General features: G+C 48.1%; 1 protein-coding gene across 2 annotated transcripts in view; it reads right to left on the minus strand.

The window, feature by feature from the left end:
* The window catches only part of P2RY2 (purinergic receptor P2Y2), a 66814-nt gene extending 52897 nt beyond the window's left edge, over positions 1-13917 (minus strand). The window contains exons 1-2 of one of the 2 annotated variants that reach the window (XM_059133343.1): positions 13831-13917; positions 11026-11173 (exon numbers count right to left, since the gene is read on the minus strand). The gene's annotated coding sequence lies outside the window, so the exon portion shown is untranslated. Of the gene's footprint in view, positions 1-11025; positions 11174-11613; positions 11770-13830 lie in introns of those variants that run through there. The other variant, XM_059133334.1, reaches the window with a different exon arrangement.
* Positions 13918-15636: the final 1719 nt, after the last annotated feature.

The raw sequence follows: 15636 nt of genomic DNA on the forward strand, positions 1-15636 counted from the left end.
TGCACCATTTCCAGAGGAAATGGGGAAACGAAAGCAGAAGGTGCACAGAAAACAACCTGTAGATCACAAGGTAGAATGAATTGTGAAACATGGAAGTTGGATTATGTCCCACTTGGGACAACTTTAAAAAAACTAGTTTTATGGGATGCCTGGGTGTCTCAGTCGGTTAAGCAGCTGCCTTCGGCTCAGGTCATGATCCCAGGGTCCTGGGATCGAGCCCCACATTGGGTTTCCTGCTCGGCGGAGAGCCTTGTTTCTCCCTCACCCTCTGCCGACCTCTCTGCCTACTTGTGTTCTGTCTGTCAAAAAGAAAAACAAACTAGTTTTACTAAGGATTTTGTAAATGTTAATTTTAAGGATACCACTAGTTGGCATACAAAGATATATAGGGATGGACATTTTGTCTTTTCATAATCACGTCTTTTGGAAATTTCTATCATCCTCAAGTAAAATAAATCTCAATTTGATATTGGAAGCTATGTGCAAAATTCATGCAACATTCCATGCACTTGCTCTAAAAACGGAGTCTCGTGAATACTGTGGTATTTCTATTGTACATATTTGAATTGTGATTTTAATAAAATGGGTAGTTGTGGCCATCTGATGACTATCTGTGGTTTAAAATAAAAGGTTTTCTTGCCTGAAAAAACAAATAAATAAGTAACCCAAATTTTTAAAAAATGGGCAAAGGATTTAACTAAACATTTCCCCAGAGAGGATGGAAAATCTATTTATGAATAGATAAATAAACAACAAATGCAAGAAAAGATTCTCTTTTTCCCACCCAAGATTTTATTTATTCATCAAAGAGAGAGAGAGAGAGCACAAGCAGAGGGAGCAGCAGGCAGAGGGAAAGGCAGACTCCGCTGAGCCCTGATGTGGGACTTGATCTTAGGACCCTGGGAGATGGCAAAGGCAGATGCTTAACCTACTAAGGCACCCAGACATCCCCCAAGAAAAGATTCTTTTTTTTTTTTTTTTTTTTTTTTTTTTAGATTTTATTTATTTGAGAGAGAGAGCATGAGTGAGGAGAAGGTCAGAGAGAGAAGCAGACTCCCCACGGAGCTGGGAGCCCAATGCAGGACTCGATCCCAGGACTCCAGGTTCATGACCTGAGCCAAAGGCAGTCGTCCAACCAACTGAGCCACCCAGGCGTCCCCCCAAGAAAAAGATTCTTGATATCATTAAACATGAAGGAGATGAAAATCAAAACCACAATGAGATACGTCTTAACCACAAGGATGGTCATAATAAAAAAGTCAGACATCCAGATGGCTAACAGACGCTAGACCTCACTGGATATCAGGGAAATAGAAATCAAAACTATGATGAGATACTACCTCACACATGTCAGATGGTGAAAATTAACAACACAGTAAACAACAGATGTTGGCGAGGATGTGGAGAAAGAGGAACCCTCTTACATTACATTGGTGGGAATGCAAACTGGTGCAGCCACTTGGAAAAAAGCATGGAGGCTCCTCAAAAAGTTAAAAATAGAACTGCCCTAGGATCCAGCAGTTGAATTATTATGTATTTATCCAAAGGATACAAAAATACAGATTTGAAGGGGTATGTTTATAGCAGCATTATCAACAATAGCCAAACTATGGAAAAAGCCCAGATGTCCATTGTGAATGGATAAAGTAGATGCAGTAAGCATGAATATATATATAATGGAATATTACCCAGCCATCAAAAAGAATGAAATCTTACTATTTGTAGTGACATGGATGAAGTTGGAGTGTATTATGCTAAGTGAAGTCAGTCAGTCAGAGAAATACAAATACCATGTGATTTCACTTATATGTGGAATTTAAGAAATAAAACATATGAATATATGGGAAGGGGAACAACAACAACAAAAAGGATGGGAGAGGGAAAAACCCATAAGAGACTTAACAATAGAGCACAAATAGAGTTGATGGAGGGAAGTGAGTGGGGGATGGGCTAGATGGGGGATGGGCTAGATATGTGATGGGCATTAAGGAAGGCACTGGTCGTGATGAGCACTGGGTGTCTGTAAGTGATGAATCAATGAATTCTATTCCTGAAACCAATATTACCCTACATATTAACTAACTAGAATTTAAATTCCAATTTGGAAGGAAGAAAGTCAGAAACTAACATATGTTGGGGAGGATATGGGGAGGATGTATAGAAATTAGAATCCTGGGGCACCGGCGTGGCTCAGTTGGTTTTGCGGCTGCCTTCAGTACAGCTCATGATCCCAGGGTCCTGGGATTGAGTCCTGTATCAGGCTTTCTGCCCTGTGGGGAGCCTGCTTCTCCCTCTGCCGCTCCCTCTGCTTGTGCTCTCTTGCTCTTTCTCAAATAAATAAATAGAATCTTAAAAAAAAAGAAAAAAGAAATCAGAATCCTAACAGATTGTTGGTTGGAATGTGAAATGTTACACTTATTTTGCAAAACAGCTTAGCAGTTCCTCACAGTTAAACAAAGTTATCATGCGATTTAGCAATTACTCTCCTAGATTTCTACCAGGAGAAACTAAAACGTATATTCATGCAAAAACTTGAACACAGATGTTCATGGCAACATATTCATAATATCTAAAAGATAGAAGCAACCCAAATGTCCATCAACTAATGGATGGATAAACAAAATGTGGTAGACCCATACAATGCAGCATCATTTTGGCCATAAAAAGGAAAGAAGTACTGAAACATGCTACAACACAGATGAACCTTGAAAATATTATGCTACATGGAAAAAGGCACAAAAGACCACATACTACATAATTGCATTTTTTCAAGATTAAAAAACATTTATATAAGTAATCTCTACACCCAGCATGGGGCTCGAACTCATGACGATGAGATCAAGAGTCTCATGCTTTTCTGACTCAGCCAGCCAGGTGCCCTTATATTCCATTTATATAAAATGTTCATAATAGGTAGATCTATAGAAATAGAAAGTAGGGATGCCTGGGTGGCTCAGTTGGTTAAGCGGCTGCCTTTGGCTCAGGTCATGATCCCAGCATCCTGGGATCAAGTCCCACATCAGGCTCCTTGCTTGGTGGGGAGACTGCTTCTCCCTCTGCTTCTGCTGCCACTCTGCCGGCCTGTGCTCTCTCTCTCTCTCTCTCTGGCAAATAAATAAATAAATAAATCTTTAAAAATAATAATAATAAAATAAAAATAAATTAAAAAAATTAAAAAAGAAATAGAAAGTAGATTTGTGGTTGCTCAGGGCTACAGGGTGATAGCTAAAAGGTGCATGATTTTTTTCTTTTGAGGTGATAGAAATATTCTAAAATGGATTGTGATGGGTTGTGTATGTCTGTGAAAATTCTAAAAACCATTGGATTGTATAGTCTAAATGAGTGAATTAAATAATATATGAATTATATTTCAATGGAGATGTCATTTTTAAAATGCCATATATATTAGGAATTTTAAAAAAAATTTTTTAAAGATTTTATTTGTTCATTTGACAGAAAGAGCATAAGCAGGGGGAGCGGCAGGCAGAGGGAGAGGGAGAAGCAGGCTCCCCACCGAGCGGGGAGCCCAATGTGAGGTTTAATCCCAGGGTTCTGGGTTCACGACTGAGCCAAAGGGAGGCACTTAACTGACTGAGCCACCTAGGTGCCCCAGGAATCATTTAATTGAAAGAAAAAAAATGCCCAAATGCCAACAGTGGGTAGCTCAAGGTGCTCAGATTACAGATTATTTTCTTCTGTAACTTTTCCTATTTGGGGGAGAAAAGAAGTATTTTCCAGAGAATGAAGAGACCAACAATCAAATACAATGAGTGAACATTGATTAGATCCTGGATCTCTCCCCATTCCTCCCCAAAAGCAGGTATAAAATACAGTTGGGGAAAATTGGGAGAAATACGAATATGGGCTGGACATTAGATGACAGTATGGAATGATTCATCCTTTTCTCAGAATTGTGAGGATGATTATGTAGGCCACTGTTCTTAGGAACTGTGTGCTCAGGTCTTAAGTGTCATCTAGTGTTACGGTATCTGCAACTTATTTTCAAACGACTCAGATTTTTTTTTTAAGTAGGCTCCAGGCCCAATGGGGGGCTTAAACTTATGACCCTGAATTAAGAGTCATATGCTTGACCAACTTAGCCAGCCAGGTGCCCCCAAATGGTTCAGATTTTTAAAAATCACTTTTTAAAGATTTATTTATTTATTTTAGAGGGTGGGGAAGGGCAGCGGGAGAAAGAGAGAGAAAATCCCAAACTGACTCTCCACTGAGCATGGAGTCTGACTTGGGGCTGCATCTCATGACCCAGAGATCACAGCCTGAACAAAAACCTAGAGCTGGATGCTTAACTGACTGTGCCACCCAGGTGCCCCGGATCAGGCTTTTTAAAAAAGAGAAAGCCTGGGGCGTCTGGGTGGCTCAGTGGGTTAAGCCTCTGCCTTCCTCCCAGGGTCTTGGGATTGAGCCCCGTATCGGGCTCTCTGCTCAGCGGAGAGCCTGCTTCCCGCCCCCAACTCTCTGCCTGCCTCTCTGCCTACTTGTGATCTCTCTCTCTCTGTCAAATAAATAAATAAAATATTTTTTATAAAAGAGAGAAAGCGATAAGGTGAATAAGGCAAATCATTAATTATTGAATCCAGAGGAGCATATGGATGTTTGTTTATACATTTCTTTTTTCCTTTGTAGTCTACATTTTCTTTAAAAAAATGTAGAAAAACATAATAAACAAATCTCCCTGTGCAGTGCACAGTAGAGCCTCTCTGGACTCAGGAAAGTAGAAGACCTGAGGCCTTGGGGAGGGTAGTGGTGGCAGGGAGTCGGGGGAATGATCTGGATCCCAGAGCTCTCCCTTCTGGAAGGGATGTGCCCAGAGGGAGGGGAAGGGGGAAGAAGCCTCCTTAGCCGGCATCAACCCATGTTAGTAATGTGGCTTTATGCACATGTTCTCCTTTAATCCTCACCACATCTCCATGGGGTAGGCACTGTTATTGTGCCCAGGTTGAGGAACTTGAACTTGAGAACAGAGTTCAGTAACTATTTGGAGAGTCTTCCCTTGGTCCAAGAGCTATGCCTGGCTTCCCTGGAGGCCAGAGGGATCACAGGATGGTGTCAGCCTGTGGACAGCCTATGGACAGTCTGACCCAGCTCCTGGCTTGGGGAGGACGGGAATGCCGGAAATCAGGATCTCAGCTGGGTAGCTTGACTTAGAGGAGATGGGGTTAGAGTCTGAGGCAGGGGCTCTATTCCCGCCAGCATTGGGGGTCAAAGCAGGAGGTGGGCGGGGGGAATTGTGAGGAAGCTGTGTTGGCCACAGGTACTCAGGGCTGTGACCTTTCTGACCTCATATTCTGGCACTTCCTCTCTTCTCAGCTGTTGCCCTCAAGCTTACACACATGAACTCTCTCCTTGCCTTGGCCCTAGGCTCTTCCCTGAGCCTGCAATGCCCTCAGTACAGAAGGTAAATTACTACTATTCTCCAAGACCCAGCTCCATGTGTCTGGCCCTGGGCTCCCACCTCTACTTCCCTCCATCTCCATTAGACCACAGTCAACTTCTTGAGGGTCCCCAGGGTCTGGCCCAGGACTGGCCCAGAGGATAGTCAGTGAGAATCGCCATGATGGTAATTCCTCTCCTCCACAGCCCTGTGGTGCTCAGAGCCCCTCCTCGTCCTGGACTGTCTGCTGTCACTTCATGTCAAGCGGTCATCGTGGGCTATTGCCATTGCATCAGGGACCCGAGTCCCTTCTTTATCCCAGCACCTACCACTGGGCGGCACCGAGGGCCTTCACTGAGGGAAGGCTCAGCCTGCCAGCCTCAGTGGGACACCCCCGACCGATTAGGCTCCAGGTGGCGCTGTTAGCCCAGGCAAGGGCTGGGGGCCCTCAGTCCCCCCCCCCCCCCAGAGCAAACCCCCAAATTCCAGAGCTTCTTTTCCTCATCTCATCCCCGTGCATCCATACCTGATTTGAAAACCCAGGACGTCAGGGCTAGATTGCCAGTTGAAATCCCCCTAACCTCCAGACACAGAGGAACAGCCAACCTCTCAAGGCCACACAGCAGACCAAGAAGTACCAGATCTCCCCAGTGGTCTTGGGTGGCCCAGCAGCCACCTAGGAACCAGTCATTTCACCCAGACTCTGCCACAGTTGGCTGTATGATGGGACAGCCCCTTCCCTTCTCTGAGTCCAAATGCTACTGCATCTTATGGGTAGCAAGAACTGAAAAAATGGCCAGAGTGCTGGTTCCTTTTTTTTTTTTTTTTTAAGTAATCTCTACACCCCATGTAGAACTTGAACTCATGACTCTGAGGTCAAGATTTACATGCTTTTCCAACTGAGCCAGGCAGGTACCCCAGAGGGCTAGGTTCTGATCCTGATTCTGGTCCACATGTGCTGCTCTGACCTGTGCCCACTACCCTGAGCCTCAGGGACTCTGGCTGTGAAGTGGGGGCTGGACCCCAGAGCTCTGAAGCTGCAAGAGTCCAGGATCCCCACTGGGTTAGAGAGGCCGGGTGTGGGGCTGGTGCCTTGGCCAAGGACAGACCGCTCCAGGAGCTGCCAGACGGGAAGCATTTTCTGAGAGCCAGAAGAGCTGGCGGAGCCCAGAGCCTGCCCATGCAACCACAATGGACCCTTGTGAGCAAGTTTAGCTAGGACCCACCCATAGGCCTGGCCCCTGGACTGGGGTGGGTCCTCTCTGATCCAGTCAGACCCAGCTCCCAAACAACCCCTCCTAGGCCCAGAAACAGGAGCATGAGTTGGGATGTTGGTCCACCTCCAGAGTGATGTCTACAGGCTTGTCACCCGTGCCCAATTTCCACCATCAGCCTTCCTGGAACCCGTTTGCCTAAATGACCTCACTCAAAATGCAAAAGCCTGTCTTCCCAACCAGTCGGGCACCCAAGAGGGCAGGGGAAAATTTTCTCCTCCTCAAGCCAACTAAGGGAGTGCCGGACTGACTGTTGGGCCGGCCTGGTTCAGGGTTGATGAAGATCCCTGGCTAGGGAGCCATCTAGGACACCTTAGCTCTAGTTATGGCTGAGCTTTTGTTTGCTCCTCAGCCAATGAGAGGGAAGGAAGATTGGTATAACTTATTTGAGGGAACCTAAACACTGGCTGGGAACTTTCCAGAACATCTGGCCCATCCTCTGCCTTGGGAAGGACTCCACCCAAACCAGGAGGTCTCCTCATTCTCTCCTCATCCTGCAGTCTTCCGATCACACTTGTTCCTGGAGCCCTGCCCCAGGCTCTGGGCTGCCTCTGAGCCATACCTCAAGAAAGCCTTTTTGGATATCCTTACAGCTGCATATGGTTTTCCCTGCTCTGGGCTCCTCAGAGCACGGGATCCTGACCACTTAATGCTCACGGTCATCCCAGCAGCTGTTGCTGGAACTCCTGCTGGGACCAGCCTCCCCAAGGGACACTTCACATCAGTCATCTTTCTGGGGTCCAGTTAACTGTCTGAAGCATGGAAGGGGATGACGCCCCCAAGGGGACTTTATGGAAACTGTAAAGCACCGTATCACTATGAATTGCTAATATTTACAAGATGGAGATTAGAAAGGAAATGCAAGATCCTATTCTTGGACCAATTTTAAAAGGCTTGGGATCTGAGATGATAAGAACACAGTGGGATATGATCACTACAAAGGTGGGTTTAATGTCTGGCTGTATCAGCAGAGGTGTAAAGCCTAAAAAGTGGGAGGAAAATAATCAGCTCTTCTCTTTAGGTTTGTGCCCATTTCTCAGGAATGACTTCAGCCCTGATGCCCCTGGCCAGGTAGTTTCAGACCCAAAGCAGGGAATATGGAGTCACTGTCCTCCTAGCTTAATAGGGTCACTCAGGGCCATAGAACAGCTAACTCTGGGTCCCCAGAGGAGACTATGGGGATGTCCCAGAATGCAGGTCTCAGCTCAGTGAGAAAGGCAAAATGGGCAGCTTCTAGAGATAGTCAGTGAGGTCGGAACAGGGTTGGATGGGCCTAGTTGGGAAGTCTACCCCTACTTGGGGTAGATTGACAGCTTGGGAGGCCCTTCCATGTTAGAGCTTCTAGAAGTCCAAACTTCTGAAGTCAGAGGTGTCCTGGCCCTAAGCCACGTGGTAATGAGTATCTTAGCAACACCAGAAACTATGCCATCAGCTGTTTGTTTTGTGTGGTTTTGTTGCAGGGTGTGGATCGATACACCCTTAAAAAAAAAAAAAAAAAAAAAAAAAAAAAAAAAAAAAAAACCTGTCAGCGGGAGGCAAGATCCTGCTGTCCCAAGGTCATTTCTGTTGATCTTTATCACTGGTACAACCCGGCAGCCTGGGAGCCTGGGCAGTGCCTGGAGTTTGCCCCGGCTTCCCCAACCACTTCCTTGCATTGTCAGCCCTGAGTCCCAAACCCAACTTAGCCTGATTACGAATGAGAGCACGGGCTTTGAAGTAGTAGACTTAGGCTTCAGTTCTGTGGGGCCAACCACCAGCTGTGTGGCTTTGGGCAAGTTGCTTCACCTTTCTGAACCCCTGCTCTCTGATTTGTTAAACATGGACAAATATCTGTCTCCCAGGTTTCAGGGATTGGAAAGAATATGTGTGAGGGACCTGATACATAACACATGTTCAGTGAATGTGAGCTCCTTTCTCCTCTCCTTGGGAGACACTGCGCAATGAGAAGCCTTGGGCTGGGGGTCAGGACACCTGAGTCTAAGGAGACTCAGGTTTTGCTGCTCTCTGGCTGCCTGACCTCAGGCAAGTCCCTGCCCATCTCTGACACTTCATTATCTGAGAAATAAGGTGGAGACACCAGTCTCCCCAGAGGCCCTTTCCCCAGTCCCAGAGAGAACATTGCCTGCTGGGTTGGACTTGCCTGAGCAGGGAAAGGAGATGCTCTGATCTGGGAGGCAGGACCCTGGTTTGAGGCTGGACCTCACCTTGACACACTAGATGATCTAAGCCATGCCATCTTTCCCTCTGGACTTTGGTCTTCCCTTCAATGTCATGGATCGGATGCAAGGGGCTCTGTAGCTCCTTCGTCTCTGATGATCCAGGATCCTGTGATCCTGAGATCCTGACAGAGTCAGAGATAGGCCCATGCAGGCCCCCTGTCCAAGGGGGCCCCCTCTGTCTCCCCACCTAGAGCAATCGTCTCAGGTCCATGTTGTTTGTGGCAGGATCCACCTATGTCCAGCCTCATGATCTTTCTTTCCACATCTCATCTAAGACCCCAAGAGCAAAGGAGACCCCTGCTGCTGTTCCCTTTTTCGTGCTCAGCGTCCCATACACTTCCAGTCTCTCTAGGTTCTTTTTCCCTGAAATCATGGAGTTTCCTCCAAGAGGGAATCGTCTTGGCTCCTTCCTACTCATCTAGCAACAGTAGAAAGAATGTTGGCATGGAGAAAGATCCCCAAGTAATGGACAACACTTATGAGTTGGATCAGGGTTGCATCTGTGATGGTGAGAGCACACTGCCTGTATTCTCCCCATCATAGATGCAACCCTTTCTCAGAGGCTCTGCAGCAAAATGCAAGTTTTGAGTTGGGTTCTAGGCCCAGGGGACTTCAGCACTGTGCACACCCTCGGAGAAGTGGCCAGAGCACTTGAGAGAGGTCCTGGCCCCATGTACCTTAGTAGGAGAGGGGAGAATAGGTCTCTGGGTTGGTCTGGTGCCAGACAGCTAGCAAATGGTAAGTTCAGAGCATCACACCTACTGTATGAGCTATAGAGGTCATGTAGAACAGTGAGACGCCATCACACCTTCTGGAAGCCAAGCCCCTGTTCAACAGACCCTGTTCACGGGGCCATGCCCAGATCCCACCCCGCTGTGGGAAGGTGATTGTTCACATGGGGAGGCCTGGTTTACCCTGCTGGGCCTCCGGAGGGGCCCCACTTCTTCCTGGATCTGATTCTCCTCCTGGAGAGGCAGAGGGGGTTCTCCTTCCTACTAGGACTGCTGATTCTGTTGGTTACCCAGCTACCAGGTTGGCCCAGTCTGGCCAGGGAGAACCTCCACCCCCAGAAGCTGGGCGCTTTCTCTGAGCACCCACAGTCCTGGGCCCTGTTTCTCATGGACTAGCTCATCACCTGTTTGTGGCAGTCAGTATGCTCCCCAGCCCAAGTGTTCCTAGGACAAGGCGACTGAGTCCCTTTGATCCTCACAGTGTTCCTAGGACAAGGCGACTGAGTCCCTTTGATCCCCATTTTAAGGCTTTGTACAAAATAGATACTAAATTGTTTCTCCCATCTATGCCCTATTTTGGGTCTTCCCAGCAGTGACCCATAAATGCCCTAGCAGAGATCTCCTTCCAACAGAAACAAAGAGGTCCTTAGCTACAGATGAGGGAATGTGAATGTTAGCCTCAGGCAGGATCCAGCCCAGAGACAGGGATGTTTTTCCATGTCCCACCAATGGACATTGGTGTCCCACCAATCCCTCTGCTTATGGTCCCAACCCACTGTCTGCTTGGATCCTGGGCTTTAGCCCAGGCAGAAAGACTGCCTGAGAACTGCTAGACTTCAGGGGATCCCATCTCAGTGCCCAGCCTCTCACTGTTTCTACCTCTTGGATGCTCTCTTCATCCTCTTCTCCCTGAAAACCTTCCTGGCTCGAAAGTCCTCTGACTAAGGGAAGCAAAAGTGAGCTTCCTCTCCAAGTTCTCCAGCAACACCCCCCCCCCCCCATTTTTTTCTGCTTACCTAGAGTTATTGGCCCTGTTTGTCTTATCTGTCTCAGGAGGCTGTTCTGAGAGCAGACAGCAGCCTCTCCAAGCCTCAGTTTCCCCCTCTGTAAAATGGGGACAGTGATCCCTATCCTCCCAGACGGATGTAAGGATTCAATAACGTTAATCGGGTCAGAGTCCAGCACAGAGTCATCTCAGGCTGTCCAGACACATGGCAGGAGGTGAGGTATAGCCTGCTCGGACCAAAGATACAAAGAACTCAGGGCTGGGGTTCTCAGCCCCATGGAAAGACTCGATTAAGCGGCTGAACAACTCACCCCACCTCTAAGACGGGGGCCGTGGGAGGTCACAAGGAGAAGGCAGGCACATTCCAACTTATCCAGGTATGGGAAGGGCTAAGACTACTTACCTCCCCTGGACACTAGTTACGGGCTCGGCCCTGTGCTGAGTGCCTCATGGGCTCCACCTCCTCCACACGAGGCCAGTTCACGGGATCTTAGAGGGGTATGGCTGGTCTTTGGCTCTTTCCACAGCTGTACCGGGGATGCCTTGATGACCTAAAGACAGACGTGTGTTCATTTGTATGTAAAATCCCCAATGTGGGGCTTTTACCACATAATAAAAGTGAATCTATAGCATGAGAAACTGACTTTATTAAAAAATAATTTTTATATAAAAATAAATTTTATTTTGGAGTCTTTTTTTTATTTTTTGAAGATTTTATTTATTTATTTGACAGAGAGGGACAGCAAGAGAGGGACTACAAGCAAGGGGAGTGGGAGAGGGAGAAGCAGACTTTCCTGCTGAGCAGGGAGCCCAATGTGAGGCTCGATCCCAGGACCCTGAGATCATGATCTGAACCAAAGGCAGACACTTAATGACTGAGCCACCCAGGTGCCCCAGGAGTCATTTTAGATTTATAGAAAATGCACAGAGATAGTGCAGAGGGGTCCATTCCCCCCCCTTTCCCCCCGCTTCCCCCTTGTTCATATCTTACCTTTCTATGGTACCTTTACCCCAACTCAGAAACTGACATTGGTAGTTACTGTTAACTACACTGCAGACTTTCACTGGATTTTCCCAGTTTTTCCAGTAATGTCCTCTTTGGTTCCAGAATCCCATCCAGGGTACCACATTGCATTTGGTCACCTTGTCTCCCCACTCTGATCCATAACAGGAAAATCGACTTTTTAACTGGTTTCCTTCAGGCAATAAAGGAGGGGGCTCTTTTTGTGGCTTCTTTCACTTTCTCTTTCACAGTCTGACTTCAGAAAACTCCCCCTCGGACATGACTTTTCTCCCTGCAACAGCCGGGTCCTGTTCCCCCTCCCTCGTGGTGTCCACTGGGCAGGCAGGTGCCTGGACTCCCTGCATGCCTGCTCGCGCCCCCTTTTCCTTCCTGCAGGGGTATTGAATTCTGCTCTGCCCCTCCCGTGTACCTGTTGGCATTGTCTTCAAGCGTGCCACTGGCTCTTATTCTGGGAATTATAAAACACCTGGAATTTTAAGTTTTATTTCCACACCCTTCCTAGGGCAGAAACTCAAGGCTCTCGGAGGAGTGAATGGGGAAAATCTGTAATGCAACACTTCCCCAAATTCATCCTCCCTTCCCTCTTCCCTGTAACACCCACATCCTCTTGGGGAACGCTGAGGTTCCAGGGAAGCCAGCTCCCGGGGTGCAAAGATGATCTAAGCTTGACTATAATCAGCAAACGCAGTCTCTCGGCCACAGTGATTGGTTCAGGAGTGGCCTCGTCACCCAGGATGGCCTGGTCGGGATGAATCTCAGGCCTTTTGCAGGCATTCCGGTTCACAGGCCATCTCTTTGGCTCAGGTCGGTGCAATGGCCAGTGGCCATGTTGTGATGGCAACCGGTCATGGAGGAATTTTAATCTGTTAGGACAGACATGTGAAGCAAACCTAGTCACTCCCATGACTCTTTTTTTAATAACAAAGGTAGAATTTTTACAACTTTCTGGTCTCATTTGGGTATTAAAACTCAGACCAGCCCAATTTAAAACTTTAATCTGTTGGGCGCCTGGGTAGCTCAGTGGGTTTAAGCCGCTGCCTTCAGCTCAGGGTCCTGGGATAGAGTCCCTCATCGGGCTCTCTGCTCAGCAGGGAGCCTGCTTCCCTCTCTCTCTCTCTGCCTGCCTCTCCATCTACTTGTGATTTCTCTCTGTCAAATAAATAAATAAAATCTTTAAAAATAAAAAAATAAAACTTTAATCTGCTATCTATCCTATCCCACCCAGATCTGAATTGTGACTGTGGGGGTTTGGTGAGGGGATGGACCACTCCTAAGGGTGGGGAGGAAGCTTCTTGAGACTCCTGTCACCCTAACTTTGCCCCGCAGTGAAAAGGGTTTCCTGAGCTTATTCTGGGAATTTCTGCCCTTGGTGGCTTCTATGATGTAGTGGTCTCCCCAGAAGAGATATGCGTAGTTTCTTCAGTGCTGTTCAGCTCTATGGCCCCCTCATTGCCAAGGAGTTCTGCTGATCAGGGTGACCTGTCCTCTTTATTGACTGTCTGTCCCCAGCTCCTCCTTCAAGTCAGGGCCCCATTGCTTGGCCCAGTGGCTGCTATCTAGCTCCCTGGTTCCTGACCCTCCTCTAACTCTTGTGCTCTGTCTTATGGAGCCACAGGGACTATGAGGAACTGGGCAGGGTAGACCTATTTTTTCCTCCCAGGCCCACCACATCCTGGACCTGACAAGCTTGCTCACATAGGCCCTCTGATGAACCTTCAATCTTCAGAACACTCTGGTTCACTGTCTATGTTCACAAAGGCCCCCACTCTCAGGGGAGCATGGCCCAGGTTGTCCCTGCTTTCTCACCATAGTTTATTCCAGCAGTAGTCCCAGGATGAGCCTGTGGGGTTCTAGCTCAGTGAGCGTCCAGGGGCAGAAGTTCCTCTCCTCTCATGCCGGAACCCCCCCCTCCGCCCCCAGTCTCTTCAAGGGAGCCTCTCTCCCTCCCCCAGGCCTCCTGCACACACATACTGAGCTTTGATGGGGAAGAGAAACAAGGGAGATTTGGAGCCACTCTTGGCTGAAATGTGGAAGCAGTAGCATCAAAAGGGGCCTGGAGAGTTGGTGGAATTTTCAGCCTGGATCCTCTCTCTCTCACTTCCTCTGCCCTCAGAGACAAGCCCCATGCCCACCCCTTCAACTCTCCTTTAGCCTAGCCACAGCACGAGGAAGTCCCCTGCTTACCCCAGCTCCCAGTGCCTCATCTCTTGGAAAGGGGAAAAACCATGCATTTAGTGAGCTCCCTCGGAGGCACCTTGGCCTTCTTGGTCATGGCGAGTGTTTGAAACTCGTAGGAGTCCTTGGAATTCCTTAGTCTGCCTTTCAGTGTGACCAGCGGCTACAGGGACCTGTTCAGTGCCAACAACTGCCCATCCCCCTCTCCCTAGCTGGCGGGGGGGTGGGAGGGGGATGCCCAGGACTTCTGCCTGCGTTCAGAAGCAGGAGGCTGAGCGTTATCTACCTCCTTTCTGCCTCCCCAGGGGCTCCTCGGCCAAAACTCTGCTGCTTTCTTGTTCTCTGAGGACTGTCCCTTCACTGCCCCCCTCTTCCTCCTCCTGCTTTGTTAAAAGGGAGAATTTCAGGGACAGTATCATTCAGGTCCTGACAACAAACAGATGGCCCACTCCACTGAAAATGGAAGGAGGTTTTCTTTATATAGGAACTATTTACAAAGTGCATGGGAGCCTCAAGTGCAAGAATGTAAAACTGTCATCCCCTCTAGGCCTGAATGACCAAGGGGAAGAGGGGAGCAGTGACAAGAAGGTAGAATGAGAGTCCTATGGAGTAGGCCTCCTTAAGAAGAGCAGTGACCTTTAGTTGAGAGCAGAGCCAGCCCAAGTCTCTGCCATAAGAAGGGAGCCAAGGGAAGAAATACCTTGACCTCTGCTTCCAACTTTGTGTCTCCAGCTGGGACTCTCTGCTGGCCAAACCCAACCTGAAGCCAGAAGTACAGGACTCCTGTTGACTAAGTCTACACAGGTCAGCTTCCACGGCCAGAGAGCAGGTAGAGAGAGGTAGAGAATAAAAGCTATTCTGCCTAGGAAATCCAGGGAATTCTACTTTTCCTATAAGGAAAGCTTGCAGCTGTCCTGGCAGGGCCACATTCTCTGAGCTGCTGTCAAACACTTTTTTTTTTTTTTTCAAGATTTTATTTATTTATTTGACAGATAGAGATCACAAGTAGGCTGAGAGGCAGGCAGTGAGAGAGAGAAGGAAGCAGGCTCCCTGCTGAGCAGACAGCCCGATGTGGGGCTCGATCCTAGGACCTTGGGATCATGACCAGAGCCGAAGGCAGAGGCTTTAACCCACTGAGCCACTCCGGTGCCCCTGTCAAGCACATCTTGTCCCCTCTTGTCCCATGGCTCATAACACGGGTCTCATCAGTCTTAACACACATGGGGAGCACCCGCCTCTTTCTTGCTGTCTCTAAACTATATGAATCCTGGCACCTTCCCCCTTTCACTGTAGATCCCAGTAAGTGGCATTGATCATTCCTGCCTAGAAATGGAGGCGTTGATTTGTGGCTTGGAATTTGATTTCTACTGCCAGATCTTAAAGCCTCTTAATTTTTGCCACTTCTCTCTCTGTCCCCCACCACCACCCTGTACCATTTCAGAGGGCAGCTCTGCCCACAGCCAATATCCTCCTCTCTTGTCCCCAGGGCGGCACTGTCTGCAAACATCTCTCTTTCTGGTAGCATGTGTCCTTGACCAGAGGTTTCTGCTTGTCTGAGAGCCAGGTCCACAGCAGCAGCTCCAGCTCCAGGAAATCCTGTCTCTGAAGCGAAGGCTAAAAGGGAGGGAGTGAGGGCCTGAATCAGCCAAGGGTATCTGCCCCAGTCCACCTCGCCCCTTCCTGGAGACACTGAAGTTTACTAATAAATCACGCATCCTTCATGGCTGGATTAAACATCAATTTCCAGCCGGGGGTCATACAAGGAAGTTTAGTGTTGTTTTGGTTTTTTTTGTTTGTTTGTTTTTTGCTTCTAAC

The sequence above is a fragment of the Mustela lutreola genome, chromosome 1 (genome assembly GCF_030435805.1).
Source record: "Mustela lutreola isolate mMusLut2 chromosome 1, mMusLut2.pri, whole genome shotgun sequence".
NCBI classification, from domain to species: domain Eukaryota; kingdom Metazoa; phylum Chordata; class Mammalia; order Carnivora; family Mustelidae; genus Mustela; species Mustela lutreola.